This window comes from Natator depressus, chromosome 1, assembly GCF_965152275.1.
Source record: "Natator depressus isolate rNatDep1 chromosome 1, rNatDep2.hap1, whole genome shotgun sequence".
Taxonomy (NCBI): Eukaryota; Metazoa; Chordata; order Testudines; family Cheloniidae; genus Natator; species Natator depressus.
Genome location: NC_134234.1, coordinates 228,902,964 through 228,923,679, shown reverse-complemented (window position 1 = coordinate 228,923,679; position 20,716 = coordinate 228,902,964). Strand labels below are relative to the sequence as shown.

Genomic DNA, 20,716 nt, shown 5'->3' with positions numbered 1-20,716 from the left:
CTGCACACATACAAAATGGGAAATGACTGCCTAGAAAGGAGTACTGCAGAAAACGATCTGGGGGATATAGCGGCTCACAAAGTAAATATGAGTCAACAATGTAATACTGTTACAAAAAAAGCTATCATCATTCTGGGATGTATTAGCAGGAGTGTTGTAAGCAAGAAATGAGAAGTAATTATTTGACTTCACTCAGAATTGATAAGGCCTCAACTGGAGTACTGTGTCCAGTCCTGATTACCACACTTTGGGAAAGATGTGAACAAATTGGAGAAAGTCCAGAGGAGAGCAACAAAAATGATTAAAGGTCTAGAAAACATAACCTATGAGGAAAGACTGGAAAAACTGGGTTAATTTAGTCTGGAGAAGAGAAGTCTTGGGGTGGGGGGGACATGGTAATAGTCTTCAAGTATGTAGAAGGTACTTTTACTGATGAGGAGTGTGATAAATTGTTCTCCAGATCCACTGAGGACAGGAAAGAAGAAATGGGCTTAAATTGCAGCAAGGGAGATTTAGGTTAGACATCAGGAAAAACTTCCTAACTGTTAATGTAGTTAAGTATTGGAATAAATTACCAAGGGAGGTTGTGGAATCTCTGTCACTGAAGGTTTTTTAAGAACAGGTTAGACAAACACCTGTCAGAGATGGTCTAGATAATACTTAGTCCTGTCTCAGTGCAGGGGACTGGATTAGATGACCTATCAAGCTCCCTTCCAGTCCTACATTTCTATGATTCTATGTGTGTAACTTTACGCATATGAAGAGTCCTGTTAACTGCTAACTTCAAGTCCCATTGCATATACATATGCTTACCTGTTTGCAGGATTGGGAGACTTATACCACAATACGTAGTCTCATAAACAAACATACATTGTCTGTACTATTTTTTCTTATTTTGTAATTTACTTATCCTAACAAAAATTGTCCATATCTTATCAAGGGTGTAATTTGATTAAGCTATATATTTTTATCAATTTTTAAGTTGTAGTTGTTCGTAATTTGCTCATATGGATATATTTAGTGTCTCTGATTTTCCTTTTCTTTTCATTGAATATACATCCCCATTAATTCATTTGAAAGAGCTAAATGTTCCCTGGCTTTCCTCAAAGAAACTCACCTTTTGTTCTTAGATATTAGCAAGAAACTGTTTTTTAGCAATCACTCTCCCTTTACCATCCAATAAAAAGAACTGAGTAAACCATTTTTCCTCCAGTATATATCTTGAAGTAAGTATGACCATGATTCAGCAAAGCACTTAAGCATGTGATTAGCTTTTATGCATGTTCTTCTGTTCCATTGACTTAAATCAGACGTAAGTACATGCTTAAAAGAAGCACGTGTATGTAAGTGCTTTGCTGAATCAGTGTCTGCACTTTTCCAATCCAAAAATACAGAGGGAAGATGGATTGAAGCCAAATTCAACAGATTAATCTGAATTGCATGTAATGTACTGAGCCACTATGTTTCCAGCAAAGTGGATCCCTTGTCCTTTGCCACTGTAGCTGAAAAAATAACTTCATTGCTTGTTATGCCACAGAATGTTGGTGGATATTTTTACATATTTCTTAGCCCTATTCTTGACAGTCTGTCTTAAACCCAATTTTCCTCTTTTCTTTCCCAGCTGTTCTTGTCACCTCCAGTTCAGGAACTAAGCATATCAAATCACAGATGGTTACTCAATGCCAATAAGAAGGTTTCATTTTTTCCTCTTCCCATCACCACATCTTCCAAAAGATTTCCCTTTTTACTCTGAAAAACAATTGCTGAAAAATATATTAGATGCCTCTATTGGACATATTGGCTTATCAGGCCATGCACACGTGATTCTGAAAATTCCGTGCATGCCACCTTGATTTAGCAGGAATTTGTGCTACTTTCCTCCCCTTTACAATTAAATTGGGGGAGGGAAGTGGGGGAAGAGTGAGAATATAGTCAAAACAGTTACATTGTCTTTCTACTAGCAAACAAGCCTCCTAAAACAAGCAGATGAAACAAAAGTCAATATTGGTGAACATTGTATACATTATTACATATATCCTGAATATATCAAAAATATTTTGAAATCTCTCTAGTATGGCCATGAGTTACTTAAATGTAACAGGGTTTTTTTTAAACAAACTTCTACCAAAAGAAGTGGAATTATAAGTCCAAGAAGGGTATGATTTAACTTTGAGAAAGAAGACAGAAAACTAGTTTTGGATATGAAATCTAATTGTTTAAAATGTTCCAGGCTCCAGTTCTGTTGACCTTTTGAAGTGGTAAACAATAGAAATGTAATGACTCATCATGTGACTGTTTTTAGTAAGTAATAAAATTTTTAAACAAGGATTTTCTTCAGCTAACAACAATTGGTTTCCCAAAACTTCTTTCCTTTTCATATACAAATTCCTGTGAACCCTGGATTCTGAGAAATAGTCTTGTATCTTCAGCCAGCCAGTATTTCAACTCCTGTTCTGCTTGCATGTTTTAGGAAGGAAGGGAGGAGTGGTATTCTGAATGCTGTACTTTTTGCAATCTTTATAAGAATAGCTGGCCAACTAACTTGCAACAAACAATTTATTTGGCAAATTTTAAGCTTTTTTTCCTGTTTGTGAATTTTCTGCAATCAGAATGTGACTTATATTAATTTATTCACTTTTCTTAGTTGTAGAAATGCTTTGTGCAAACAAATCTCATCTTGTGGACTGATTGCAAACTGTTTGCCGCCAGTATTTCTTTTCCTGCAAGTATCCTGTTGGGATGGTCTATATTTGCAACTCCTTATGGGCAAAGTATATGATTGGTCACCTACATCACATAGCATTGTTTCTTCTCCCTGACTGGATGGCATAATCTTTGTAAACTTTTTCAATTACTGCCCAAAGCAAATTTCATTTTGTGATGAAATGCATGTCAGATACAGGGCCAGGGTTTGCTTTCTGTAAAAAATTCATATGAACAAACTTTAATTTGCAGAAATATTTACAAAAAACAGCAAGGAACGTCAAAACTGAATCCTGCTTAGACAGAGCTTGAGAAATTTACCAGACATCTAGCCAGAGGACTAATCCTATTAGGCACAGGTAGATAGGAAAGCCAGGGAGCGGGCTCCACCAAGAAAGTCCAGGTTCTCTTGGTGAAGAATCCAATTCTCTCATCTCCAGCCACTGGGTGCTGGGATTTCTTTTATGTGCCATCCCTCGACCTATTTAGGAGCTCTATTTTTTGTATTAGCATATAGATGGGTTATAATTTTGATCTACAATCCCTTAATTGACGGAGCTTTTTGCTTCCCCCCTCAAATTCAGAGCCTCCTAACTGCACTGGGGACAGGTCTTTGCTATTTAACCTATTAGTCTGTTTTCTGGATCCTCCTCCCCAGTGAACAACTTTTGTTGCTTATGTTAACTTTCTCCAGCAGCAGCATTAGTATGAAACTGGCATGATTCTTCACAGTTCCACCACTCCCCATCCAGCTTTGTACATCAGCTGTGAAACTGACCAGACCTGGAGCTGCCCAACTACAAACTCCAGAAGATGGCACTGTATCATGTTAACTTTCCAAATGTGCCCAGAATGTATCTTCACAACCATAAAGGCTAGAAATGTATTTATTTACAAGTGTTGAATAAGATGCCAAGGAACAACTTAATGGGATAATTTTGGTTGTTGAGTTTAGTGTACAGATGCCAGGTGGTGTAGGTGGCCCGTGATAGGCAGGAGGTCAGACAAGATGATCTGGTAATCCCTTGTGGCCTTAAACTCTGTGACTATGATTCCAATATTATGGAGCTATGTTCATTTACACCAGCTTAGGACATGACCATAGTCCAACAGCAAGTATAACAATTCTACATTTTCATTTCAAGATGTGTGTATTCATAAATTCGTATCTAGAACAGAGGGGCATGGATCAGTGTTCACGTCGCACTCCCAATCGGTACCTGGCCCAAGCTGGGGAAGCTAATGATCCTACCAGCAGACCAAATTCGGTGATCAATCCTGGTCACATGCCACCTGAGGCACATTGCACTTATGCTAGGAAGACCTTGAACAAAAGTAATCATATTAATGTAGAGAAACAACTGAAAAATACAACAATTGTTGAGACAGTTGTCAGGAATAGAGATGAGCACATCTCTAAGCACAACCAGAGCCTTCTGTGGGCTCTCCAAAGCTTGTTCTTGCTCTCGCTCTCTGTCTCCCTAAAGCAACAATTTATAATCCTGGCTATCAATGACATTTTCAAAACAGAAGGAAACTTTCTTTTATAACATGCTGGTTTATGAAAAGCTGAGCACTCAGAACTCCAGCTGAAGTGAATGAGAGATGCAGGTGCTCAACATTTCTGACAATCACGCCCTAAATCCATAAAAGCATGACAAATTGTTCATTTTACCAATCTAATAGAGCACTACCTTTATCAGCCCACATCTGGCCCTTTAGTCAAATGAATGCCCCTTCCCCTCTCTCTCTTAAGAGCAGAGAAGGGACTGGAGGAAAGTTAGGGACTAGAAGTGATGACCACATGAATACCAAGATATCTGTGCTTCAGCAGGAGCTTATGGCTTTGCCATATGTTGTTATCGTTGTTGTTTATGAAGTGTCCACAATGTGCTCAGTGAGATACAGGACATAAAAGGAAGAGGAAGAGATTATAATCTAAACCCCTGACTTTACAAGTATTTATGCATGTGCTTAGTTTTAAGTACGTGAATAGTCCCATAAAGCTCCTTACAGCAACTGACTTCAGTGGGGATCTATGCAGGTGCAGAACTCTGTCTGCTTGGAGTCAGTTGAAAGACTGGGGCCTCAGAGGCAGACGGGAACAGAACCAGACACTCTTAGCCTACAGGAGTAATCTGGAGTATTGCTAAAAGGTGAACAGGAGGAATCTCAAACAAAACAAAAGGAAAAGAACCTTCATGAAATATCCCTATTTTAAAGTTTCAAATAATCAAAATCTTTTTAGAAATTTCCCCAGGCCCCATCTGAGTTGGTCTTGAGGATGTACATGTATATACATACACTAAAGCTGGAAAAAATTGGTCATTAAAAACTTTTTTGGACAAAAATGGTCTATTTTGGTTTTGTTTGGTTTTGGGTTTTTTTGGAACACAAATTTTTACTTTATTTTTCAAAATTTCCAGGTTTTTTCCCATTTGCAAAAATGAGAAACTATCAAAAAAGTCAAAACTTTTTTGGCTTTTGGAAACCAAAAATGACCATCAAACATGTTGATTTTCGGTTTTTTTTTAAAATATTTCTGCCAAAAAAAAAAAAGCGCGTTTCAAAGTTTTAGAGAAAATATTTACCATTCCCTATCTCTCTCTCTCTCTCTCTGTGGTGGTATAACGGGACTCCCTCTAGAGAAAGAATATATTAAGTCCCAACTGGCCACGGTCTATAATGAGTGGAACCAAAAATCCGCAAACGTTTGCGGGTGGTCAGAATCGATAGCTTCCGCGCAGGGTGAATGAAAAACAAAACCTAAGTCAGACAAACCAAAGAGCATGCAGCTGAGCAACGCTTCGTTGATCGCTCTTCCTGACCTGTTATCTCCTATGGGAAATCGCACGCTCGCCTCCTTCCTTCCTTCCTCCCGGCTCCTCGCCCGGCTGGTGCTGATGCAGACGGCGGACTCCCAGAAGCGTTGGGAGGGCAGAGGCAGCGCATCCCTGAGTGTCACACCCCTGTTCTGGGGGGCTGGCACGGGAGAGTCTCTTTTTAGGGGTTCTCCTTCAGGCCAGGTTTTAAACCCTCTCAGGGGGGAGGATACTACACACACACACGCCTGTGTGCTGCAGTCAGGCACTTCCAACCCTCTTCCCCCCCTTGCGGGGACATCTCCCTCCCTGCGGGGCGCCGGGCGGGCAGCCCCCGGGGATGTCGGGGGACGGGGCTGGGGCTGTGCTTGGCGGCGGCGGCTGCTTTAAGAGCTCCCACAATGCCGCGCTGGTGCCCCAGTTCCCGTTACACTCTCGCTCCCGGCCGCCGCCGCGGTGCGCTCACAGGAGCCAGGGCGCGCAGCACAGGGCGCCGCTGTGCGAGGCAGCCCCCGGCCCGCCCCGCCCCGCCCCGCCCCGCCCCGCCCGTGCACACACACACACACACACACACACACACACAGGGGAGGAGCTGGGTACCCGGGCCCCAGCAACGCCGGGACAGGGGGAGGGAGCAGCAGCCGCCCCGCAGCCCGCCCGCCCGCCCGCGGCAGCGCCTGAGCGGCGCTCTCCCGCCCCAGCCCCCTGCCGGCTGCGCTTGGCCGCGAGGCGCTCGGCATCCCCCGCCCCCTTCCCAGGCTATTTGGCCGCTGCGGAGGAGCGGGCTGCCCGCACTTGGGGTTGCTGCCTGTCTGGAGGAGCCGGTGCGGGGAAAGTGCCGACTTGCCAGCCGCCGCGGGGCTTTGCCATGGCCGAGCTGTAAGTGCAAACTTCGGAGTGGTTTTTCCGGGAGAGCCCCCGGCTCTGGCAGCCGCTCTCGGGCTCTCTCTTCGCTCCGCTCTCTTCCTCCCCTGCCAGGAGCCCTCTCGCTCCCTTCTTACTGAGCAGTTTTCCTCTCTGTGTTTTCCTGCCTCCTCTTCCTCTCGCTTTCTGTTGCACCCCCCCCCCATTCCTTCCTCTCCTGCGTTTTTTCAGTTCCCTTCGTATTTCCCCTTTTTTTTGGCAGTTTTTCTCCCTCTCCCTTTTTTCCCGAATCCCCCTATCTCTTCCTCTTTCTTTTTTCTTCTTCAATTTTTCATGTTTCAGAATTTTTCATCTCCCTTTTTCCGACTTGCCATCCCCAACTTTCCCCTCCTCTTTGCAGTTCTACCTTCAGCCCTTATTATTTACTGTTTCCGTTTGCATTTCCCCCTCTCCCTGGTTTTCTCCTTCCCGTTTCTCTTCCTTCCTTGTACGTTTCCTCTCCCCTCCTATTTCACCTTTGCCTGCCTCCTTGCAGTTTTGTCCCCTCCCCCGTCCCTCTTGTATCTTCTGTCTCTTATAGCAGCCGCATACAAGTCTTAAAAAGTAAGAGGTATTTTTCTGTGTCCTTGAGACGAGAGGTTAGACACCACTTTTCCTGAGCAGAGGAATCTCTGGCTCCTTTTTACTTTCTTTCTTTCTTGAATGGAAATTAGGAAGTTGTTGTTTTGTTTTTTTGGCAACGTGGACTGTTTTTTGTTTTTGTTTTTCCTGTCCAGGCAGTGACTGTTTGTTTGATGGTTAATCTTTCTTATTCCTCTCCCCTGCCCCCTCTCTCTGCTAGTAGAGGGGGAGGGAAAGATTATAAGTAAATCTGTTTTGCCAGCAGGGAATGGATCACATTTTAGGAACAGTGTGAGGAAAGCTTGAGTGACTCATGTACAAGAACAAGGCTTGGAACTTTAAGGGATAAGGAGATGGATTTTGGTCCCTAGTTTATGCAGTAGTGAAGATTGTTGTAAAGATCTGTGGCTATTGGTGATTTCTGGTTATGGAATACATTTTTTAAATTTTTTTTGTCATATTCCTGTTTGCTAACTCCTTTTGCTTCACAGTTAAATGTCATTTTGATGTGATCAACAGAGCCACACGTTAAATTGCAGGTCAGTATTACCCTTGGATTTGATAAGTGTTGTAAATATGAAGGAGATCGAGGGTACACATTTTGGCATGCTCTGTAGAATCACACCTGTCACATCTTGCATTTGGACCCTTGCAAAGATATCAAAGCTTGACATAATAACAAAAACCACTAGATGGTAATTACATCCAGGACAAAGTGTGCTGTACTGTGGGTTATGAAGTCTGGCTTGTGCTTTACTGTATTCTGCACGGTCCATAGGCAGCACCTCTAGTTAAAATTAAATATGCACTGAACTGTAGAGAGAGAGTAAACCAATTATCTATTGATTTCTATGAAGATACCTGGTTAAAGATTTTTTTAGTTGATTGTGTTATATGACTAACATAGAGAACGCTAACCTGATGGTCTGATTATATTATTTTAGCAAAAATGTGTATAATTCATGAATAAAATGCTGACTACTTTATCTAGAATTGAACCAGTCAGTTTTAATCTTGGTTATGTTGCATTAACCCACTGTATATATTTTCAGAAAATGCCATTACAGATTGATCTGATGCCTCCCTTCTCATTTTTTGTGGGTAAAGAGGTAGGGGAGTGGGTCAATGTTTTTTTTATGGCTTAGTAATTTTTTAAATGTCAAGTCTTACCTATTTTGTAATAACATTTTAAAGCTAAACAAAATTTAATTGCTGAAAACAATCTTTTCAATGAAAGACAGCACAATGATTCTGTCCCTGGGGAACAGAAATGATTATATCTCATTCACAGAGTTGTTCTGAAAAGACATACTACTCAATAACAAAATAATTTGTATAATGCAGTCTCTACAGCTATATAAGAACCTGTAAATCCACTTCCTCCCTCCCCCGAAAGAAAAAACAATCCCCATAGAAGCTGACCCTGCTTATTTTAAACTAGTCAGCTAATAAAAAGATGGTTCTTTGGCTGTACAGAGCATGCTGGAGACTAAAAGAAAACTCTGAATGGGTTCATAGAAGACAGATCAGGAACATGGCAAATACTGTTGGCAACAAGCTTGTGAATCTTTTAAAACTATATATTGGACTTCATTCATTGGTGGTGTCCCCAGTAATCTGAAAGAGCATGGATTCTGTTTCTACTTCTGCCTTGAATAGCAGTGGGAGCTTTACATACAGTACCCATCTGGTCTACCCATCTGGTCTACCTATCTGTACCTGAGAATGATGGTGCTGAGCTTTTCATTCATGTCTGTAAATTACTCTAAGGTCATTTGTTGAAAGTGACTACGTGTAAATGTGTTAGTATATTTGCTTAAAAAGGACAGTGCCTTAGAATACTAGTTGAGGAACCATATTTGTTAGAATATTCCATGTGTGTTCATGCACTATATTGTTTTTTATAAAACTGCAAAGTAAAAAAATTCCTGATGCACACAATTTATTTTATGTTTTGAAAGTAATATACCATACATGAGCTGATGGGAATTTAGTGTTGGCTTGAGACATTTGGAGACAGAAGTTCTTTTTATCCACAGAGCAGGCATGGCTTTGACATATCAGTATATGCTTCCTCATAATACCGCATCTGTGTATCTCAAACCTGACCTGAAGGAATAGTTCCATTCTTATTTCTTAGCTTCTTTGCAGACACTGCAGAAAGGAGACCAATTAGTCCAAATTGCAGTGTGGAGAAATGTCCACTAGGAACTGGACTGTGCCATCAACTCTGGTGCATACAACTTCTGATCTTATTTGCTTTTGTAATATCTACAAACAGCATGGCGAACCATAAGCATTTAAAAATTGAGTCATGTCCCAAAAATCATGAGATTAAAAAAACACACAAACATTTGGGGTTCTTTGTGTTGCCTTCTGGTTTCTGAGCATTCAGGGTGCACTGAAGAGTCCAGGTTGTAATCTCAAATATTTGCTTTTCTGCAAGGTTTAGGATCAGTCATAATATAGATTCTGATGATGTAGTGTTTGGAGAACTAGTTACAGGAGTGAGATTTTTGCAGCATCAGGCCACAATATTGTATGGATGGAACACCTTTAGACTTGAGTGCACTTTAGCTGTAGGGACGACTAAATTGCTTGCTGTCAGAACCCCGAATTCTACCTGGACAGTTAGACCAAAGTATTCAGACTGAGGCACCCAAATAAAAGTGGCCAGACTTTCAGTCAGAGGTCTAACATTGAGTATCCACAACTGAAAATTTTGCCCATAACTAACTCAGAACTATTTTCCAGTTGGTGAAAGGAAATTGACACTATTTTCTCCTTTTTGACACTAAGAGGAGTTTGCCTAAATCTTTTGTGCATTGGCAGAATATATGGTTCTTTCTACAGGCCTGTGTCAAGTTGTATGATAGTCCTGTGATACTCTTGGCTGTTAGATGTTGAGTTGAGAGCACAGAATTTGCTGTAGATGGGACAGGAAAATGGGATTATCTACAGCCCATGAAGTGAATATTTGGTGAATCCCCCACAGTAATTACAGCTCCATCAGTCTGTAGTGCTTTCATTCATATCATTGTAAGTTTTCAGTTTTATGTTGCCACAAATAAGTGAAGACTTTGTTTGGAATTTGCCTGTGAGGATTTAAGCAGCAGTTCACTTCTGTAGGAAACACTTCTGTTAATTTTAAGGAAAAAATTGATTGTTGCATTTTATATGCATAATGCATTCCTGTAATCAGGTCACCTTTTAATTTAGCTTGTCTTGTTTACTCTAATATTGTGTTAGAAAAAGGGATTATTCCCAACAATAGAAATCTCAATTCTTCCTACAGTCCAGGATTATTGAACAAAATGTCTTGCTGTTCAGTATTGTCGTTGCACTCAATGTTGTATGATAACACATGTTGTTCAGCTGTTGTTGATTCCTCAGTGGCATAGACTTCAAAGGAAGGCAGTGAAATAGAGCCATGGCAAGAGAAAAAAGAGTTTAGTTTCAATGGTCTGTACCATCCAGCTGTTTAAGTACTTTACAGAACTATCAGAGACTGTTCAGGCATCCAGTTAGGGCTGACAAGCAATTACATCTGGAAATGGAACCTACTTTGGAGGACCACCTAGAGGGAAGCTAGCATTTAAACATTCCCTATTTTATCAGTGCTAAGATCTTCAAAATCCCTTTTCAGTAAAGAAGGATGAGGCTCTTTGTCAAGGATGCCTTTTGATATAATATTGACTTTACCTAATTCCTGGTGGTATTGTGCTCTATTTTATTTTACATGGCATTATTATAATGAGAACAGAAGAAGAAGAGAAACAGGCCATATAGGGATGCCCTCTCCTTTCATAATTGAAATGATTGATTATACATATATTTTGTTAATACTAGAATTGTATTTATATAATACTCTTATTGGCTAAGTATCCCAAATGCTTGCAAAAAATCATATATGGATTTAAAAATCCAACAATATTAATGAAAATCCTCATAAAAGCAACACATTCTGCCAAAGACCTTGTGAAACAAAAAGTCCTTTTAAACCTTAATAATTACAGCTAATTCTTTTATCGTCCTCAAGTTTGAGCATAGAGAATATATTTCCTCTTTGTGTTTGTTTTTCTCTGTTGAATTGTATAAGCTACATATTTATCAAATATATTTTCTCTATCAATTTGTCTGTCTATTGCAGTGCTGCTAACCCCGAGATTTTGTCTTGAGTTTTGTGATTTTTATTTGGTGTTTCACTTAAATTCCCCATTCCTGGAGTCAACTGATTACGTGAGAATCTCTGATTTAATTTAAAAATAACTTTCTAGCTCTCATGGTTTCACAGTAAAGCTTGAAAATGTGACCCAAGTTCACCCTAAAAGTTCAGAAATCAAAAGGCCAAGAGAAAGAACCCAAAATATATTTAAAATATCATGTTTTTTGGGGCCTGACTCATAATTTTTGAGAGACAAGGTGGATGAGCTAATATCTTTTATCAGATCAACTTCTGTTGGTGAAAGTGTCCTGGGACCAACGTGGCTACAACTACACTTCATAATTTTTGAACATTTGGGGTCAGCAACATTGATGTTGTAACCTATTCACATTACTTATTTGTCTGTAGTGGGTCCAGTCTCCTGCTCTTAGTGCTAATGGGAATTGTGTGCACATTGATGGGAGAACAGACTCAGTAAAGAAAGTACTTTGGTTCCCAAGACTTTTATGATACTTTTTTTATGAACGTGAAATACCAAAATAAACTCCATACCATGCAGGTAACTCTGAATGTTATTGGCCTTTGCCTTTTTTTGTTGACTTCCTGATTTAGGATTTTCATGTGACTTTTATCCCTTGAGTGCGTGGTTCCTTCTTTTAGGTGGCTGCTGTAGTGAAGTTCTCTCTCTAGTGTTTTAAGATAGCAGGATTTAGCATTTGCTTCAGAATTTTAATTGTATATTTATTTCCCTGTTGCTCTTTTGCGTGAATGTAGATGTACAGATACCGTTCTTTTCTGCCTGAATTTTCTTTGCCTTTGCCCCAAGGTTCTGCTGCTCACAAACCGGGTAGAATTAGTGGGGGAAGCAAAAGTGGATGGGAATCTGGGAGGCAGTGACCATGAGTTGGTTGAGTTCAGGATCCTGACGCAGGGAAGAAAGGTAAGCAGCAGGATACGGACCCTGGACTTCAGGAAAGCAGACTTTGACTCCCTCAGGGAGCGGATGGGTAGGATCCCCTGGGGGACTAACATGAAGGGGAAAGGAGTCCAGGAGAGCTGGCTGTATTTCAAGGAATCCCTGTTGAGGTTACAGGGACAAACCATCCCGATGAGTCGAAAGAATAGTAAACATGGCAAGCGACCAGCTTGGCTTAATGGTGAAATCCTAGCGGATCTTAAACATAAAAAAGAAGCTTACAAGAAGTGGAAGGTTGGACATATGACCAGGGAAGAATATAAAAATATTGCTCGGGCATGTAGGAAAGATATCAGGAGGGCCAAATCGCACCTGGAGCTGCAGCTAGCAAGAGATGTCAAGAGTAACAAGAAGGGTTTCTTCAGGTATGTTGGCAACAAGAAGAAAGCCAAGGAAAGTGTGGGCCCCTTACTGAATGAGGGAGGCAACCTAGTGACAGAGGATGTGGAAAAAGCTAATGTACTCAATGCTTTTTTTGCCTCTGTTTTCACTAACAAGGTCAGCTCCCAGACTGCTGCGCTGGGCATCACAGAATGGGGAAGAGATGGCCAGCCCTCTGTGGAGATAGAGGTGGTTAGGGACTATTTAGAAAAGCTGGACGTGCACAAGTCCATGGGGCCGGACGAGTTACATCCGAGAGTGCTGAAGGAATTGGCGGCTGTGATTGCAGAGCCCTTGGCCATTATCTTTGAAAACTCGTGGCGAACGGGGGAAGTCCCGGATGACTGGAAAAAGGCTAATGTAGTGCCAATCTTTAAAAAAGGGAAGAAGGAGGATCCTGGGAACTACAGGCCGGTCAGCCTCACCTCAGTCCCTGGAAAAATCATGGAGCAGGTCCTCAAAGAATCAATCCTGAAGCACTTACATGAGAGGAAAGTGATCAGGAACAGTCAGCATGGATTCACCAAGGGAAGGTCATGCCTGACTAATCTAATCGCCTTTTATGATGAGATTACTGGTTCTGTGGATGAAGGGAAAGCAGTGGATGTATTGTTTCTTGACTTTAGCAAAGCTTTTGACACGGTCTCCCACAGTATTCTTGTCAGCAAGTTAAAGAAGTATGGGCTAGATGAATGCACTATAAGGTGGGTAGAAAGCTGGCTAGATTGTCGGGCTCAACGGGTAGTGATCAATGGCTCCATGTCTAGTTGGCAGCCGGTGTCAAGTGGAGTGCCCCAGGGGTCGGTCCTGGGGCCGGTTTTGTTCAATATCTTCATAAATGATCTGGAGGATGGTGTGGATTGCACTCTCAGCAAATTTGCAGATGATACTAAACTGGGAGGAGTGGTAGATACGCTGGAGGGGAGGGATAGGATACAGAAGGACCTAGACAAATTGGAGGATTGGGCCAAAAGAAATCTGATGAGGTTCAATAAGGATAAGTGCAGGGTCCTGCACTTAGGATGGAAGAATCCAATGCACCGCTACAGACTAGGGACCGAATGGCTAGGCAGCAGTTCTGCGGAAAAGGACCTAGGGGTGACAGTGGACGAGAAGCTGGATATGAGTCAACAGTGTGCCCTTGTTGCCAAGAAGGCCAATGGCATTTTGGGATGTATAAGTAGGGGCATAGCGAGCAGATCGAGGGATGTGATCGTTCCCCTCTATTCGACACTGGTGAGGCCTCATCTGGAGTACTGTGTCCAGTTTTGGGCCCCACACTACAAGAAGGATGTGGATAAATTGGAGAGAGTCCAGCGAAGGGCAACAAAAATGATTAGGGGTCTAGAGCACATGACTTATGAAGAGAGGCTGAGGGAGCTGGGATTGTTTAGTCTGCAGAAGAGAAGAATGAGGGGGGATTTGATAGCTGCTTTCAACTACCTGAAAGGGGGTTCCAAAGAGGATGGCTCTAGACTGTTCTCAATGGTAGCAGATGACAGAACGAGGAGTAATGGTCTCAAGTTGCAATGGGGGAGGTTTAGATTGGATATTAGGAAAAGCTTTTTCACTAAGAGGGTGGTGAAACACTGGAATGCGTTACCTAGGGAGGTGGTAGAATCTCCTTCCTTAGAGGTTTTTAAGGTCAGGCTTGACAAAGCCCTGGCTGGGATGATTTAACTGGGAATTGGTCCTGCTTCGAGCAGGGGGTTGGACTAGATGACCTTCTGGGGTCCCTTCCAACCCTGATATTCTATGATATTCTATGATTCTATGGTAGTCTGAATTCATTTAATAGGGCAAATGTATTGTTCTGATAGTTGTACCACAAATAACCTTGTGTGTTGTTAGCCCTTTCATTGCAACAATACTTAACATGTATTGTTTCTGACAGACACCTCTATTATGACTCTGGATCATCCAGTTCTGAAGTGGCTGGGGTAGTTTCAATGCTGTCTTTCACATTTGGAAGTTTAAAGTACTGCATTTCTTCAACAGAATTGAAAGGAAATTGGAGAATAATATCTTCTGGTCATTAGACTTTTAAATCACTTAACAGTGTTTCAGACTTCTATTTTTAAAGGGGATTTAGAATCTTCCCCAGAAACCTTCCCCTGCCCTTTAAATGTTGGCTTTATAATTAAATTCAGCTGTTCCCTAAAGCTGTGAGGGGCAAGGGAAACTTCCACGTGCAAAGAGTGTATACAAAAAAAGAAGATAGTGTGGTCTATAGGATAGAGCACTGGATTGGGACTTGGGACACTTAGGTTCTATTCCCAGTGCTGCCATTGGATTACTGCGTGACCGAGAACAAGTCGCTTCACATTTGTATCCTTCAGTTTCCCCATATGTAAAATGTGGGTAATGATACTGATACTTTGTAAACTTCTGTGAGATCTACTGATGAAAAGCACTATATAAGAGGTGGGTATTAATCCTTAGTTCCAAATAATGAGTAGATTTTTCTCGACGTTTTGATGGTGGTGGTGATTTAAGATTGAACATTAAAAAATAACACCCATACAAAAGCTTTGAGTGCCTTGACAATAATTAGGCTTACAATAACTACCCAGCAGCATTAATACTTATGTACAGAGAATTTAACCATACCAACCAGCAGCATTAAATAATTAGAGATAACAATTTACCTTAGCTAGCAGATAACAAAAATGGAAAAACTCTAGAAAAGCTTCACATTCCCAAATCATACCCAGTTACATACCCTCGTACAGCACACAAAGGAGATTTTGGAGTGAGAAGCAGTGTTATTCATCACTCTAGGCTTAAGCAGAGGATATAACAGTAAGTTATCCAGTGTGTACATGTCACAATATTCCTGGGGACGAAAGGTTGGAAAAAGGCCAGAGTTAATAGTTTGTTTGCTAACTACTTTAAAAAACAAACAATCTAGATAGGAGTTGTTTAAATGTGCTATTAGTTAATACTGCTAGCCATACAAATGTAATGCTAATATCTATAGCGAGTAATATTTATTAATACTAGTACCTAGAGTAATTAGCATTCAAATAGAAATGTGGCAGGAAAAGTGTGTCTTTGCACTTGCCAGTCAGAAAGTGACTTTTTAAAAAAAAAACAAAAAACACCTTACTCATCAGTGCTGCTCCCTGTGTGCATCATATCCGCTTTCTTTGGGCCTATTCCAAGTCCCGCTGAAGTCAATGGAAGACTTTTCATTGATTTCATTGGGAGTCAGATCAGGCCTTTACTAAGTAAAGCACTTCTGTGATGTGGATTGGACACCCTGCGCAGGCCATGTGTTTCAAGCAGTACTGATGAGCAAAGAAACTAATGGAGAACAGCAGCTGAGTGTTGTGCAATGCTTCCACCTCACTGTTGGTTTGGAGAGAGGCCATCTGATTTTGTGGTGAAACCCTTTGCTAGAAACATTGTTCAAACTCCAGAACTGTAGGTAAACCGAGGATGAATTAGCAAGAGTTTACAGAATAATCTGACTGGAAATTACTGTGTTTTTAACAGTTATTTCTGGCATATGCTTTCATTCCAATAACTAATAAGATAGCAGCAAGCTGTTTAACTCTTGCTACACAAAATTAACTTTCATTTTGGCTTTAGACTGTAAGTGACAGAATATGCTAAACCTGGTTGTGCTTTGCTTCTCCGAAAAAAGAACTTTAGGGCAAATTATAAAATAGGTAAATATTTGCACCCTTATTGCAGTGCCATGTTCTGAGGCATTTGGTAGCCCTGAAAGCTTAACAAGCTGTTTTTCATTTGCTTGCTCTCTTTGCATAAAACAGGAAGCAAAAAGTACATTCTGAAACTGATTAGAGCAGTGGTTCTCAAACTGTGGGTTGGGACCGCAAAGTCTTACGACCCCCTTTGAATGAGGTCGCCAGACCTGGCTTAGACTTGCTGGGGTCCAGGGCCTAAGCCCAAACCTCACCACTCATGGCCAAAGCCAGAAGGTGTCAGGGCTCAGGTTGCAGGCCCCTGCCTGGGGCTGAAGCCCTTGAGCTTCAGTTTTGGCCCCCCTGCCCAGAGTGGGGGGGCTCAGGCTTTCGCCTCCCCACCTGGAGCAGTAGGGCTTGGGCAGGCTCAGGCTTTGGTCCCTCCTCCTCGGGCCCTGAAGTAATTTTTGTTATTAGAAGGGGGATGCGGTGCAATGAAGTTTGAAACTATGATCTAATCCAGGGGTTTTCAAAGACAGGTCTATGGTAAATAGTTTGTGAAGTCAGTCAGTGTGACACAACCTCAGGAATCTTGCCACAGAACTTGGACTGTAGTACCACAGGATTCCAGTGGTCCTTGATCTTCTAGAAAGGTGAAGAACTTTTAATTCCTAATACCAATTCTCATCACACTCTGCTAGGGATTGACCAAGCAGCGTAAGGAAGAAGGAGGAGACCCATTTTTATACCTGTAGACTTGAAATAAAAGAAATCCCTTTATATTCGGAAATATCCAAGTGGCATTTTGTTTCACATCTGATTTTTTTTTTTTTTTTTTTTTTTTTTTTGGCTGGGACTAGAAGTTCCAAAATACCACAACTACAACATTCATTGTAGTATTTTCAGATGGGAGGTATCCTATGAGAGATTTCCAGCTCAGTCTTGTAGACATAAATGGGCAAGAGGTTTTGTGTGCTTATCTGATCCCTTTCAGGTTTGCAATTGTATTCTCTCTGTCAAACTGCTGACCTCAATATCTGAGCATCTTCAATTGTTGTTGTTACTGTTTGTTTGTATTATAGTAGCACCAAGAGGCCCCAGGTCACACAGCAGGTTGTAGCAGAGTCAAAAATAGAATTCAGGTCTCCCAGATGTGTGCCCCATTCATTAGCCCACACTGTGTTCCACTTTCTTTATCCATTGTACATCTCCTCTCCCACATATCTTCCAGGTTTCTGTTATCAGATTACTTATTTCTTGTATAGTCTACCTTTTACAATGTATGCTGAATCTTCTTAACCTTCACTGTTGATTCCACATAGTACCTGCTATTGTTCTGTTAACACTTTTAATTAGTGGACTGTTGGTGTGCTCAGTGCATTAAGCAGCACAGTCAATCCTTTCTACTCTGGTGTATCCTGAACTTTTTGCCATTTCTTTTACTAGGAGATGTACATAATATATATGGATAATCTCTTGAGCACCTCTTTTGTCCTGGTCCTGACTTCCTCCACTATATGTTCTCTCTTCTTCCTCTGAGGAGACTGGTTTGTTTCTAGAAGATCCTCCTTTGAAAAAACTCAAGAAAAGAACATTTTAGCAATTTTTTTCTCTTAGGTCCTTCACTGACCTTTTGTGTACTTGACAAAATTATGTTTTTCATTTTTCTGCGGTTTTCCTTTCATTCTCACCTTTTAAATTTTTTCAGATGACTTCTCGTAAGTGTTAACTCGCTCTGTTTTACAAATCCATACATGGTATTGTACCCTTTTGCCCTGAATTAATTTTAATTTAGTACAAAAATTACTATGGTGTATAAATATTTTCTGTATATATTACTTTACATGCCACACAATATATTTAATTGATCAATAATGATGGGTAAGAAACAGCATAAATTTCCACTTTCACCTCCCCCAAATTAATCCTAGATCTTGAGAATTAACCCTATATCAGAGTGAAGAGCATTTTAATTGAAGCTATTTTGCAACCTCAGTTGTAGGATATGCTAATAAAAACAGATGAAAAATACATATCATAGAGTGACAAATGCAGAAGAAAATGGATGGGTTGGATTTCAGTATAGGGAAAAATAAAATAGCAAATGAGATACTCATAGTATGTAGCAAAAAGTTATGACTGATTATTCATATCAAAATCATTGTTGCATAAATAGTGGTTCTTTCCCGCACATTCCCCTTCTAAGTGCCAGGAATTAAAAAAATAATACATAAAATAAACTAACATCAAAATTCAGTTGCCAACATCTCCTTCTCCTCAGATAAAACAAGAACTACTCTAAGAATAAATGTCTACATTATTTTAAGAACTCTAAGGAATTCTTCCCACTTACTGATATCAATTACTGAACCTCAACTCTGTCAAAAAATTCAAGCATTCTCCTTGGAAAATAGTCCTGAAAACAACTCTTAGAAAACTGACTATTTTAGCTAAGCACTTTCCTGTGTGTTTTGTTTGTAGCTGTGAACAATGGAAAAATAAGAATCAGTTTCATCTGCTCTTATTTGTCCCTAGGACTTGGAATACCTGTGAATGCTAAACTACAATAAAAGATTGATACAGACCTTAATTATACTAACAAAGTAACGTTGTGTGACTATACGGTTCATAGGACTGGGAATGGAAGAATCTGTTAAGTTGTTCACCTCTAGGTTACTAGTTCAGATGCTACCTAGGTCAATATAATGACCAAAACTTGTTACCATTTGATTGCTGTCCTGCTATCAGTGTCAGATGAGTTGGTCTCATTCAAGTTTATAGATTACAAAAAATGCCACAATTGTTTCATATTGATTCTTATATTGGTAGCCTCAGGAGAGAGGCATGGAAAATGAAATATACTTTATTCATGCTGAAAAATTGAGCGTCAGACTTGATTTATGGAGAAGTAACAAATATTCTCCATTTAATAATCCCCATGTTACTGAGCTATGTACCTGCTCCCAGATCTGTCTACCACGCCTGTGATGCTTTTGTATCTCAGTCTGCTTCAATGTGAGACTGCTTGTATGGACAGTTTCCATTGGTTTGCATCAGTCTCATGCTCATGATTCTTGGGACAACAGGTTTATCAGGTAAACATGACTTAAAATCTTGGACCTAAAGAAGCTAACTATGTTTTTTTTCTAGCAACTGACACTTTTCAGGAAAGATCGAAAAGACAAGTCTTTGCTATGTCTGAATAACAATGACAAGTTTTGCCCTTTCACTGAATTACAAACCTTTATACGTGAGTAAGATTTATTATTCACCCAAATCATCATAGACGTTAAATGAACTGATCACATGCTTAAGGTTCAACACATGTGAAAGTGTTTGCAGGATCATCCATCTCAAACACATGGCTTCCGATTTGCTTGGGAACTGCTCTTTCATGCTGTCAAAGAGACAAGGTGGGTGAGGTGATATTTTTTTATTCGACCAGCTTCTGGTGGTGAGAGAGACAAGTTTTCTTGCTTACACAGAGGTCGTCTTCAGCTCTGTGTAAGCTCGTTAGCTAGTCTCTCTCTCTCACCAACAGAAATTGGTCCAATAAAATATATTAAGTCACCCACCTTGTCTCTCTAATATCTTAGGACCAACATGGCTATAACAATACCGTATTCTTTCAGCCTGTTTGTCGAAATTGTTCCTTTAATCTAATTGCTTGTCTCCACTTTTGTAATATCATAAAATATTTATTTTAATGTGAGTGGGGCAAAAGTGGATGACTAGATTTTGTGTGTGAGATGTTGGTATGAATAATTAAATATATGCATTCAGGGAATGCTTTCAGCTCTATTGATACGCTCTTTAGATTTTTCACCATTGAATGTGTCTGTAACAGACAATGTCATTAGAGAACAGAGTACCTTCTGACCTGCTGTTATCTGAGAGATTGTACAAGTATTTCAGATGTCTTGAACAACTTGTATTTTGCTTTGGATGACATGATTTCAAATGAACCTCTCCTTTATTTGCTAGCATAACCAGTGTGAGTGAAATAGCATACAATTATGTACTGTTTTTAGGAGTAAATTTCTTTCTTTTGCTCATGTTTGCATGAAGCCATGCAGCAGAAACCTTTTTACTTGCAATGTGAATGCAAAGAGAAGTAGAACAAGAAGGGAGGTTTACTCTGTGATGGCCAGGATATCTCACCCTCACTAATTTATTTGAGCATAAGCTTTTGTGAGCTACTCACTTCATCGGATGCAACAGCTGTAGCTCACGAAAGCTTATGCTCAAATAAATTGGTTAGTCTCTAAGGTGCCACTAGTACTCCTTTTCTTTTTGCGAATACAGACTAACACGGCTGCTACTCTGAAACCTGTCACCCTCACTGTGTTCCTGTCTGTTTATGGCAGGAGGTTACTCTAGCTCTAAGGTGAAGGGGGTGAAAATGATGTCACAACTTGACAGCTGATGGGTTCTCTCCTCTTTTCCCCATCTTTAATTTGGATCTTGTTTCTTAAATAAATCAGCATACTGCATGTAGCTCAGGCTCTGGCTACGGGGCTAAAAATAGCATTGT

At 40.5% G+C, this 20,716-nt stretch overlaps 2 protein-coding genes across 9 annotated transcripts in view; one reads left to right on the top strand and one right to left on the bottom strand.

Annotated features, from left to right (window-relative positions):
- LMNTD1 (lamin tail domain containing 1) overlaps positions 1-6,015 on the bottom strand; it is a 295,666-nt gene extending 289,651 nt beyond the window's left edge. For 2 of the 7 annotated variants that reach the window (XM_074937350.1, XM_074937341.1), the window contains exon 1: positions 5,532-6,013. The gene's annotated coding sequence lies outside the window, so the exon portion shown is untranslated. Of the gene's footprint in view, positions 1-5,531 lie in introns of all 7 variants that reach the window. The other 5 variants (XM_074937382.1, XM_074937374.1, XM_074937313.1 and 2 more) reach the window with 4 other exon arrangements.
- Positions 6,016-6,270: 255 nt separating this feature from the next.
- The window catches only part of RASSF8 (Ras association domain family member 8), a 126,441-nt gene continuing 111,995 nt past the window's right edge, over positions 6,271-20,716 (top strand). Inside the window, exon 1 of one of the 2 annotated variants that reach the window (XM_074937295.1) lies at positions 6,271-6,404. The gene's annotated coding sequence lies outside the window, so the exon portion shown is untranslated. Of the gene's footprint in view, positions 6,405-7,346; positions 7,550-20,716 lie in introns of those variants that run through there. The other variant, XM_074937303.1, reaches the window with a different exon arrangement.